Below are 12,864 nucleotides of genomic sequence, written 5' to 3'. Positions count from 1 at the left end.
CCACATTGGTCCGCGCCGTGTGCAGAGCCCACCTCCTGGGCTAATGCAGAATGTTGTTCCAGAACTGCAGGACAGCCACTAATGTGAAGGGAAGCAGAGCCTTCCCTAAAGATGCGAAAATATCATCGACCCAGGTGGAGGGAGGGCCAGAGCGGGGGGACCTGGCTGAGGAGCTTTGGGCCCCAGAGGGGAGTCGAAGTACCTCGGAGGACAGGATTGGATTCCCTGGGGCCTGCCTCAGGTCTGTATTTCCTGAAAGTTCCTAGTGGGCCTGCCTGGGTCAGCACCAGGGGTTGGGAAGGACCACCCACCGCTGGTCAGTAAAGAGCTCAGATACAGGAAGTGACCCGTGGCTTCCGCTAAGGACAGACAGACTCTTGCAAGGGTTAGGGGCTGGGAATGGCAGGCAGTGGAAGTGCCTGTTATGTACTGGGTCATCTCATGGGTGTTGCACGGGTCTTTACTGTGGTCACCAGCCAGTGTGGTCACCGTCATTGTGATGGTATCAGCGGAGGCCCTGTATGGTTCCCTACCTGGGGCCCTCTGTAGAGGAGCTGGCAAGGTTGGCAGAATGGAAGTGTCCAGAAGGGGCAGAAAGGACCAGCACAGGATTATTGGGAGCTGCTAATAGGGAGATAAAAGAAGAAACTTTGCTCCTGATTATGTATCCCACCTCGTGCTCCTGAAAGTAACTAGGAGAGTAACATTCGTGCCTTAGGTTTTTACAGTACTGTATAGCTTCTTTACTCCTTGGATGTCCCTTGTCTACTTTGAACGCTGGAGCGTAAACACGAAGCAGAAAAGAAATGAACGTGGAAGGACACTGTCTCTGTCCGAGGGCAACCAGCGTGGCTCCACAGGGCCACCCAGAAAGAGACGAGCGTCGATGGGTGGCTTTCCTCCCTCAAGACGGCCTTCCTGAAGGCAGGGTTGGCAAGGATGGGACGGGCTGGGCTCCAGGCTCACAAGTACTCAGTGCTGGCTCCCTGCCAGGTGCCGAGGTCGAGGACCCGGAAGGCCCTTCCCGTTCCAGTCTTTTGGTTCTTGTCCTGGGATGTGCGCAGGGATGTGCGCAGGAACAGCGCCCTGAAGGCAGGGAGGGCCGCCCCGTGCAGAGGCCCCCGCCCCAGCCCCCTGCTTCCTTTCCTGTGCAGCCTGTGTGGGGGGATGGGCACGATGGGGCCGTCCCCAGGGCCTCAGTCCTCCCCAGGCGCAGCATGTGGCATCGTACACAACCAGACAGGGAGGTCTAAGGCAAGCCCCGGCCTGGAGCCTCTGGTCCGCGGTTCCGTTGTAGGAGCAGATGTGACCCTGCCTGCTTGCCTGGGCCATTCCAGAGTCAGGAGAGCCGAGGAAGGGTGGTCGGACTGGGAGACAGGAGGGAGGCTGTCCCCTTCCAGGAGGAGTAGAACAGGCCTGCCAGTCCCACCCCGAGCAAGCCTGGAGCCTGTCCCACCGCCTCCGGCCACTTACACTATTTGGTGGCAAGGTGTGCTCAGGGTACATGGCTGCAGGTTCACGGAGGAGCACGTCCCTGACTGCAGGCTCTCAAGGATGGCCGGGGTCGGGGCTCGGGTGGGTGGGTCTGGGAGCCTGGCAGTCTCAGCCTCCTCGCTGCAGCCGGAGAACTGTCCCTGGCTGGGACCGTGGTCACCTTCTCCACGTTTTGTGCATCCGTTCCTTCTCTTATTTCTATTTTAACGCTTTTGTTGGGGGTGGAATGGACACAGAACGTTCCAGGCCTGTGGCACAGAGATCTGCTATTTGTGGACGCTTGGACAAAGTGACCACACAGGTCATGTTGGTTCCGCCGGCCCAAGGGGGTGCCTGGTCCCCTCCCCGCTGGGCCGCCGTCATGGCTGCAGGAGGCAGTGCGAGCAGAGGCTTTGGCACCGGGCGACCACGCAGCTCCCGTTATTTTTAGCGTCCTCATTGTCCCCGGTCCTCAGATCCCCTGAGAGCTTCCCACGGGGCATTCGCAGAACTGGGTTCCAAGGACACGCATTTCCTGGCTCTCTCTGTGGGAGCCGCTCAGCCTTCCCCGTCCTTGGGGTTGGCAGCCGCCCGGTGTCATCTGTCTGTCTCTCTGTCCTTTACTGGGGACGCTGGCACGCCACGCTGGCCTTCCAGAGCCTGCCTGTGTCACTAGGGCTGCCAGTCCTGCGACCCGGGCACCCCTCCAGGCTGGTGTTGGAGCGAGCGGGCCGGGAGGGCTGGGTGGGGGTGGGGTGCGGGGCTGCGGCCCCCCAGACGTCCGCTCCCCGCCCCCCGCAGAGTGGCATCCCTGGGACGTCTGCAGTTCTCCAATAAGTATGAACTAGTTACGGGGAAGTGGTGAGCCCAGCACAGGTACATGCTTTCCTGGGCCTTTGAGAACAAGTTGCTTCAACGCTGTCCCGTCCACCCCTGAATGCTCCCACGTGCGTTGTCGAAGCGCAGCGCACGGACATCCTCCCGGCGGCCACCGCGGAGCCAGCAGAAGCAGAGAAACGCCGCCCGCGCCTCACTCCCCTACTCCTCTGCCCGCCGCGCCATCGCCCTACAAACGCCCTCTGGGGCAGCCACAGGCGGCGCGCAGCTGTTCTGGAAATGGGCTCCGTCTTTCCTGACTGTCGCTGTGAGAATTCAGGTGTGACTGGTGCCCAGGACTGGGCCCGGGCCGTGTATTTGGCAGGAAGGATGCGGAAGCCGACGGTCCCTTCACTGAGGATGCTCTCGGCCACCGGATGGGGTGGCGTCTGCCGGCTTCTCCCTCCCTTCCCCTGGTAATCAGCATTTTGTGGGCACTACCCTGCACGTCCTGGTCCAACACTTACTCTCTGCACTTCTGTATTTGTCTCTGTCTGTAGGGACCCCAGGCCCCTGTTACCATCCTCACCTCTGCTGAGGCTTAAAAGTTCTTAAATGTTCTCTGATTTGGAGCCCCTCAGGCTGCCCTGCGTGTCATCTTCTTTGCCTGTGGGCCCGCGGCAGCCTCCAGGAGCCCCTCCTCCGGGCTCCCCTCTGCCAGGCTCCCGGGAGCACTGTCTTTGCAGGGAGAACAGGATTTAGAAAGCAGGATCTGGCGGCCAGGCACCCTATCTCAGGGGAGTGAGACACACACAGTCACATCCATGCCCACATCTAGACATGTTTGTTTATGTCGGAAACCACGAGTTCCTGTCTGGGTCCCCAGTTCAAATCCAGGACCGCAGGGTCCTCGCTTTGACCCCGTCTGCGTCTGTGACTTCTGTGCGGGGCAGCGAGCCTCCCTGGCTGCTTTCTATGGCCTTATGTTGAGGCCCCAGATGCTGCTGGCCTCCCACGACACTGCGTCCACTGGCGGGCTTCCTCCCACCTGTCAGTGCTCTGGCATCCTTGTCTTGACTTCCCTCACCTGGAAGCCCTCCTGGCACTGCCCGCAGCTCCCACATGGATGCAGGTTCCGGCTGCTGGTCCTTCCGGTTCCCCTCTTCACCCTGTCTGGAGCCTCCTTCTTCCACGCAGAGCCACCTCCTCGCTCTGGTCAGGTTCCCAGGATGAGATTCCCCGCCCCAGCTCAGTCCCCATCCATGGTACCGTGCTCCCCTGGACCCTCCTCTCTCCTCCATCCCATCCTACTGGGCTCCAGTGGCACCACACCCCTCAGACACCCCCGTGCACACCTGGACTCCAGGACTCCCCTCGGATGTCTGTCTCACCTGCAGGCTCTCCTGTGCCTCCTTCCTCCCAGGGTGCACTTCCACCTTGCTCCGACCCATGCAGTGGCTTTAGGATGGAATTTTCTGGGGGAGGAAAGAGTAGCGTAGAGAAGAGAAGTCTGAACACAGGCTTGAAGAGCTGATCTCTAGAATAGTGTTAATAAACACGCAACCTATTATGCCCTGAGGATTAATAGGCGTGAAGATTGGTGAGAATAAGAGACCTTCTCACCCAGATCTGGATGTTGATGACTGATCAGCAGCGCCTCTGGTGATGCAAGTGCGGATGGAGGGGGGAGGGGGGGTTACTACTTGTCTCAACCAGCGGCCGTGACCTACCGGGGGCCTCCAGGTAGGGTCTGCGGCTGGATGTACTCTGCTGCTCTGTGCTCTCCAGAGGTCCCCTGGCTCCTGTCAGGTCATTCTGGAAGTTCACCTGGGCAGGTGAAGGCGGTCTGTCAGCTGTTGCCTGAGTGTGGTTAGGGCCCAGGTGGTCTCTCAGGGTTCTTGCTGTGGCCTTCCAGAATGAGGCATTATCTAGAGATTGAGCCCCCTACCCCGTGCTGGCCATGCTCATTCTGGCCCAGGGTATGCATGTGCTGAGCACTCGGGTCTGCAGTGACTTGCTCAGTGAGCTGCGAGTGCACTGACGTTCATGCAGGAAACGCCGGGAGCCAGCGGAAGGAGACCTGGGCCCCTGACCTACTAGCAAAGGGGCAGCAGAGAGCTGGGGAGAGGCCGCTACCAGGGGAGAGCCTGGTTCCCTGAGAAATTCGTTCTGGCATAAGTGGTGGGTTCTCTTTTCAAGTTCTCTTTTCAATGTGTAAGTTCTCCACATTCCCCACCTTCTTTACGGATCTTGACAATCATTTAAGGGTGTTTTCAGAAGGACAGACTGAGATAAAGAACTGATTAACCGAGTGATCGAGTCGGCATGTTATTTTATTATTTATTTTTGGTAAATTCTTGACCTTTGTATTTGGGTCTGTGTGCATATATAGAGAGAGAAAGAGAGAGAGAGACGCGTTAGGTCGCATTTTAAAAAATTATAGGTTAGTCCTGCTAGGAGGTCTAGCCTCATAAAGGTGGCAGGTTGTGGGTGTGTAGACAACGTGCATTGCACAAACACTGGATATTCTTCCTATATTTGTATCAAATAATTTCCTTACGGACTTGAATAGGATGAATCCCGGGGCGACTGCTCCTTCTGGTCCCACGATGTATTATACCCAGTGCAGACCCCTCCCCCCCCAGCAGGCTCAAAACTTCAATGTCCATTTTGCAACAAACAAGGTGATATTCGATATCTAAAATGGACTGATAGCCCTGGGAAAAAAATCTCTGTATACTTATTAGATTCTCTCCATTTTCTCTGGAATTTGACTCTTTTTAACATGCCCTTTCCTGAAAAGGTTAAACACGTAAGTGTGCTTTGGAGATCGTCTCCTGAGACAAGTCAGGGGGCCTCTGAGCGGTGGCCCTCATGGTTTCAAAGCAGTGATGAGACGTTTCATGAGCTCGTCATCGAAAGCGGATATGTTTATCTGCACCAGCATTCATCAGGGACAAATACCAGATCCACTTGTAATTTTTCCCTTACTGTTGGCAAGCCATTACCAAAATCAAAATTGAGCTGGAGTGAACTTAGAGATTTTTATCTATATATATGTACACACACACACATATACATATATATGTGTGCGTGTATATATATGTATATATTTGTTTTAAAATGGTGTTCTAAAACCATAGCTGAGATGTGCGGGCACTGGTCCCAGAGCGTCCGTGACAGCACTGCTCGAGAGAAAACGTGTTTGCTCTGGTAAGATTTGCTTTTAGGGTTTCTGACTCTGCAGCTTGCGAAAGCCCATCCAGAAAGATGAACAGTTTAATCCAGTCTATCCCAGTAAGCAAATGTATACCGTTATGTGTGGGGCGTGTGGATATCACCAACTTAGGTAGGTGCATAGGTGCACATAAATATAAAAGGAAAAGCTTTTGTTTACAGTCTGTGATCCAGGGCTTGAGATAAGAAAGAATGAAGGAAATGGGCCAAGTTCCGTCTGCTTCCCTCTGACTCTCCCGAGACTCGTTCCTTTGTCAAATGAAATAATTTCGTCTTTAATATGAATGCTTTCATATGGCTCCATTCTTTTAAAAATACACACCAAAGCTTAGCCTTGCAAACCTGAGACTCAGGACCCTGTGAGAATGCAGGGTTTGGATTCTGACTGCGAGGCAGCCCAAGGCATGGGCCAGGCGGTCCGGAGGCTCGCTCACCTCCTGGGTGTTTGACCCCATGGCCACAGGTGGACACGCGGGACCACCAAGGCTTTACTTGTTCCTTCTCGTTTCACCAGCCAACGGACTGCCCATCCTCCTGTGTGCAGGTCCAACAGAGACAGGATGGTGGGAAGGAGGGAGAAGACGGGTGTCAGGAAGGAACGGCGCAGGGGTGGTGGGACACCGGCCAGGTGAGGTGGTGACATTGAAGGGAGGGCTTTGAAAGACAAGAGGCAGCCGAGCTTGCCGAGGACACAGTCCACATCGTCGTGAGCCGCCTCCGGTTGCAGATGACAGGATCATTAGATCAGAACTAGACGAGACGGGACCCGATGGCAAAGGGAATTTTCCACCAGACTCACTTCTTGTTCCTGTTGTCTGGATGAGCAGAAGTCTCTCCACAGTCTCAGAGAAAATACAGAAGAGAAAGTGTGAGCGAGGGGGGAGCAGCCCTCTCCCCGCTTCTCTCTGGAGTTTGGAGAGGTCCAGTGAGCTCAGGGCGTCCATGGTGACCTGCCACCTCCCGTCCTTTCCCACAGAGAACACGCCTTCCCTGCCATCCAGCTGCTCTCTTCTTTCCCTCAGGGACGTGCAAGCCCCTCCAGCCAACAAGACGTCCAGGCCCCCCATTCCTTCTGAGACTTTGGACGGAACGCAAGGTGACGTGAAGCCACTTGTCTGTACGCGTGCGTGCCAGGCTCTTCCCTAAGCTTTTCCATTGAATGTCTTAGGTTTTCCTCACGACAGCTGCTATGTTTCTCTCCCTTTTATAGATGAGGCAAGTCCAGAAGAGTCCAAATTTCCGTAGCTCTTTACAGGGGAGCAGCCAAGATTCAAAGATTCAAAGCAGAGCTCAGTGTGAGCCCAGGGAGCGGCATGAATGAGCGTGATCAGCTCTCCGGACTCCGTGAGAGGAGCTCCCCCGCACCAAGCCTGGCGCCCCGGGACACCAGCCCCAGAACCCCAACTGCCTCCCCAGGTCCCACCCAGCGCCCATACTAGCTGTCTCTGGGCCGTGGGGTGACCCGGGGTCAGGGGCTCCCCGCCTGCAGCCAGGGAGGAATCGCGAGAGGCCCCTCGACGAGGTGGCTGGGAAGGCCCGCTTCGCTGAGCCGGGGCGCCCCGATGACCGCCGCGGGAGCTGCTGCAGGGTCGCTCTGGGACTCCCTCCCACCCTCCCTCCTCCTGCTGCTAGCTGTCACGGCTTTGGGAGACGCACGGAGAAATCCCTGCTTGCTGTTCTCTTGCAAGTTATTTCTAAAGTCAGAGAAAGAGGAGAAAGAGAAATGAAGACACGCTTGCTCTAGAATTTAACTCTTGCCCTGAAACGGGAAACAAGCCTGTCCCTGATGTTGAAACTGCAGCCTGGCTCTGCTCACAGAACACCATCTATCAGAATTCCCAGCTCGCAGGGGCACGGGGCCAGACTCAATTACGGAGTTAATTCTACCCTAACTGGAAACAGAGGTTTTGGTTCATTTCCTCTAAAACCTCTGGGGATGCCTTTCACGCAATTCCAGTGTGTCCAAGTTCAAGCCAGCTCAGTTCAGATCAATGGGCACTTTCTGGCTCATCGTCTGTAAATGCAGAAACACGTGCACACACGTACCGCCCACCCGGGGCTCACACCCAGGCGCACACGTGCACACACACACACACACACAACCCCGGGCTCCTTCGCACACGCGGCCAGCGCGTGTTTCAGAAGGTACGTTCTTAGTCTCCATCGGCACACGCGAGCCCCGTGTGTTCTTCGCGTGTTCTCTCAGGACTGTTTCCTTAGATCGCTACCTCCATCTCGTTCTCGTTGTGAAAGTTACATTTAGATGAACAGGAAGCGACAAGAACAGAACGCCGTGTCTTAAAAGATCTCACCACGGACTGTATTACAACACGGCTATCATCAGACCACTTCCTTCGACTGGGAGAACTCCAGTCCTGATACACAACTGAATTGTGGTTTCCAGTCCTCACGCTCAGAATGTTGTGGGCAGTCCCTCACTAGGTATCTACTCAGAAAAATCGGCTGCATAAATGTGTAAAATGCGACGCTGATACACCCACTTGTCTCCCTCGCTAGCTTCACGATAATATTTGCAAGGTTTTCTGGGTTTTGCTCAACCAGATTAATTAGGTGAAATTGTATAAAATCACCATTTTTAAAAATTTTTAAAATTAAAATCACCATTTTATACACATACATTTTTACGTTTTTCAACATAGGCTGACACGATTGGAAATTTCTGATAGAAGTAGCATCTGATTTGACATTCTTGTGAGACTGTGACTACTAGCTTAAGACAAAGCGTACAACTTCAAAATGTAATGTATAAGTGCTTGCCTCAGCGGCACCTACGGCAAAGTTAGATAACAGAGAAGGTTAGCCCAGAAGATGGTCCCTGGGCAAGGATGACACGCAAATTTGTGAAGCATCCCATAAAAAAATTAAAAGCTATGAATTAATGAATTAAACTATGGAAGTTTCAAAGACAAGAATGTATAAATGCCCTAACTTTCTAAACAAATGCATATGTCTAACTACAAACCATTGGCCATGGGACAGGTAAGCATAGAGCTGAGCAGGAAAGTACAAAAGTACAGGGTATAATTTGAGGAGAGATTTGCATTTCAGAAATGGCAGTATAGTGAATTTTATTAGGTTCTTAAGACATTCATAAAAAAATCACAATGTGGTTGTAGAAGGCAAGAGATACTCTTGCACAGGAAAAACACTTTGTAAATTCCATATAGTATGACCATCCCAGACCCAGAAGAGCAGAGAACGAGAACCACAGAAACAGCAGATGCCTATATCTGTAATTTAATAGAAACCATGTTTAGTTTTGTGTTTCTAATGTGAGGAGGAAATGTTTTGATTTTAGCTGTAGCTCCATCACCAAATCTCAGAAGAGTTTCCCTTGGGACTAGGAAGTTACGAGCCCTTTCTAGCTCTTGTTCTCCAACGGCCGGCTGCTCGTGAGGGTGCGTCATCTGCGGTCATCTGGTTGACCTGAGATGGGCCCGTTGGCTGATAATGGGCCCCCTCGAGGGATGCCATAGGTCAGAGGAAGCCCAGACCTCAGTGTTGGATGATGGCACTGAATGAACCCCACATCCATCTCAGTCCAAGTTTCTGGGGAACACGTATGACTCTGGATTCGTGTTGGTGTTGGGACTTTGGACCCCATGTCTCAGGCCTTTGTCTCTGGCTTGGGAGAGGAAACCATGACTCTCACTGAGTGATGGCAAAGACAACCCAGAGAACACTGTTTCTCCCCTAAACTCACTTGACCTTCTTGAGGCCAGGCCTGTCCTGAATGCAGGGACAATCAGACCAGTGGCTTCCAGAGGCCAGACTCTGAGCAGCACCCCCGGCATTTCAGGACAGGGAATCCCAGAATCCTCTTGCCCTAGTGCCTGAGCGGGCCCCTCTGGAGGAGGAGAAGCGCCTAGTGGGGTTTGAGGGGGGTACCTGCATGCCAGAAGTCATCAGACCCCCCGTGCTACCTGAAATCTCAGAGTCGAGAGTGCTCAGTGTTGTTATTCCAACCCCCCTTCATTTGTGGGGGGCTGAAGCCGAGACCGAGGGAAGGGCAGATGTGAGTGGTCACAGCAGAGGTTACCGCATGGCCTCTGGCTCTGGGAAGGGGAGCTTGGGGCAGGCTCCTCCTAACGGGGGACCCTTAGAATGCACACCCCCTTGCTGGGTCAGCTGTGCACCTGCTCCGGCCTGACATGCTCAAGCCAGGAGCGTGGGCATTTCCTTAGCGAGAAAAGGGGAGGAGGATCATCCTTCTTTGTGCAATTGATAAACTAAAAATAAAATCTCAGGGCTTTGCAGGATCTCTAAAGGCAAGCGCTTGCTGCTTAGTTCGGGGGCCATGACCTCTGTCTGACCGGCTGGAGGCCGGAGGGCCGGTGGGAGCCTCTGTTCAGTCGGCCCCTGGTGCATAGTTTCATTCCCACTTTTGCCTTTTGAAGTGTCTGGCTTCCAGTCATCCAGAACAGCGTCTGAACGCAGCGTGATCTTTCTGTCCGGGGTATAAACAAGTTCTCTCTGATCTGCTGTCACGAGGCAGCCTAAACTCAGACTGGTCCCCAAGCCTCCGTAATTTGGATTGACTCTAGGTTAATGCCTTCCTGGTGCTGGGGTCTGGAAGGCATCCAAGGGAGGAAACCTACAGCCCGTGCAAAAGGAGCAGATGTGCAAAGATGTTTTTTAACTTCTCCTCTCATAAATACTTTAAGGAAGTATTCATTTCATACTTCTTCTTCTTCTTCTTTTTTTCAACCTTCCTCTGGGAAGGTTCAGAATGAAAGGCTTCATTTGCTCAGCCTCTGAGTTGCCTGCGAGTCTGGGAGCTCCACTCCCCTGTCTGGGATGCCCTGGGAAGAACCTTCTGTCCCTTCTTCCTTGACTTTTTATATCATTACCTGGGTTAGAAACATTTTTGCAGGTTCCAACATTTCGGCTTGGATAAAATTACCCAAATTAGAAAAGCACAGTGTGTTTACATATATTTATGTAAAAGAGGTTTCTGGTTGCTGCCGCAGGCTCTTAAATGTTGACCGAATAAGTGAATGGATGGCTCAGCCGCGTCACTGCTGGGATTGGAGACAGACTTAATTTTAAGTTCTGAATGCTTACTTCAAATACCTATCGGCTGAGAATTTTTGTTTAAATAAGCTTTTTTTTTTTTTTTTTAAATCCTGGAGTACTTTTAGAATTTCAGAACATTTGCATGGCTTGTACAGAGGACCCCCCAGCGATGTTAGCATCTTAAGGAACCATGACCTTGAAATCAATACGGTTCTGTTACATTTAGCCCAGAGATGCAGACTTCATTCAGATTTTACTTGGTTTTCAGTTAATGTTCCTTTTCTGTCTGGGGTCCAATTAACGATATCACACCGCATTTAGAACACGTTGTATGATTTTTCTCGTAAAATTACAAGAGCACAGATTGCCCTGTTTAAGGAAAAAAAAAAAGCGAACAATGAATCGGTGGGATTCTCCTACACGGGGTCAGACGGTAGGTCTTACAGGATTGTGTGCAGATGCTGCATGTCGTGGTTGTCTCTGTAACGCAAAAGCAGCCATAGACTATAAGCAAACTAATGGGCAATAACATTGTTTCAATAATACTTTATTTGCAGAAGCACGTGGTGGGCCATATTGGAGCTTGGGCCATAGTTTGCCAACCTCTGATTTTATGGAGCCGTGACCCAACGCCAAACAGGTGCAATGATCATTAAAGCCTGCCTTCTCTCACTGTTACCAAAGATTTTAGGGCCTTTGTGTGCCCTGGAGCGAGGGGACTCTGGGCTGAAGTACGGACCTCTCCATAGTCCCCTCCCGTTGTCCGCACTGGAGGTGGCAGAATGGTCTTGACTGAGGATTTCTCCATCTACTTGATCTATACCCAGAAATCCCCATCCATGGTACTAATAGAATAACCACCATAGACATTTAAATGAACAATTTAGGATTATTATCATGGGATGAGGGTACAAGTTAATATCTGCTCTGGGGGCCCCTTTTGAACAATTGTTCGATAAATCTGGCTAATCAATTCTGTTTAAATGAAATTTGTTTTCGTAAGATTCATTCCCCTTTCATACAGTTACAGCCACAGGTTACTCTTTTGAAAAGTGTGCTGGTCGTTCCGAGTTGCTCATCTCTTTTTAAAAGACAAATGTTGTTTTTTAGAGCAGTTTTAGGTGAACAGAAAAACGAGCAGAAGGCACAAGTCGTTTTGACATATATCCCCCCTCATGGACGCACAGATTACCTCAATGTGACGGCTGATTTTATGTATCAACTTGACTGGGCCACAGAGTGTCCAGATATGTGGCCAAACGTTATTTTGGGTATTCCTGTGGGGGTGTATTAGGATGAGATGAACAATCAGTACACCAAGTAAAGTAGATTGCCCTCCATAATGGGTGGGCCTCATCCAATCAGGCTTAACTAGAACAAAGACTGACCCTCTCCCAGGGAGGAAGCCATTCCTTCTTCCTGCCTGCTTTTGAACAGGGAGATTGGCTTTTCCTGGGTGTCAAGTCTGCAGCCCTTGGGACTGGAATTTATGCTGTTTGCTCTCCTGGGTCTCTAGGTTGTAGACTGTAGGTCCTGGGTTTGTCAACTTCCATAATCACCTGACCAACTTCTTCGTAATAAATCTACATATGCACACACACTCATGCACGCACACACTCGACTGGCCTCCATTGGTCTTGTTTCAAGATCCCCCAGCAGGGTGATCTATTTGTTATATCTGATGGACCTGCCCAGACACCTCGTCATCACCCGAAGTCCATACTTTATGTGAGTGGTCACTCTTGGTGCTGTACGTTTTAGGGGTTTGGACAAACGTATAATGACATGTCTCCATTATTGTACCATCAGACAGAATAGTTTCAGGGCCTTACAGTTCCTCTGCGCTCCACCTGTCCCTCCCTCTCCCCACTCCCCAACCCCTGGCAACCATGGTCTCTTCTTCCAGAATGTTACGGTGGGAACCGTACACGGTGTAGCCTTCTCAGATTGGCTTCTTTCACTAAGTAAGGAACAATTAAGTTTCCTCCATGTCTTTTAGACACAGAGCACATTTTTTTTTCTTTCTAAAGCACCAAATAATAGTCCATTGTCTGGATGCACCAGTTAACCCACACACCTACTGAAGGACACCTTGGTAGCTTCCAAGTTTGGGCAATTATGAACAAAGCTGTTGCAAACCTCTGTGTGTGGGTTCTTGTGTGGACATAAGGTTTCATCTCATTTGAGTAAATACCAAGGAGTGTGATTGCTGGGTCATGGGGTGAGAGCATGTTTAGTCTGTAAGACACTACTAACCTGTCTTCCAAAGTGACTGTGCCATTTTGTATCCCCACCAGCCGG

The sequence above is a fragment of the Lutra lutra genome, chromosome 3 (genome assembly GCF_902655055.1).
Source record: "Lutra lutra chromosome 3, mLutLut1.2, whole genome shotgun sequence".
NCBI lineage: Eukaryota > Metazoa > Chordata > Mammalia > Carnivora > Mustelidae > Lutra > Lutra lutra.
The sequence above is the reverse complement of the archived record's forward strand: the minus strand, read 5'-3'. Positions refer to the sequence as shown.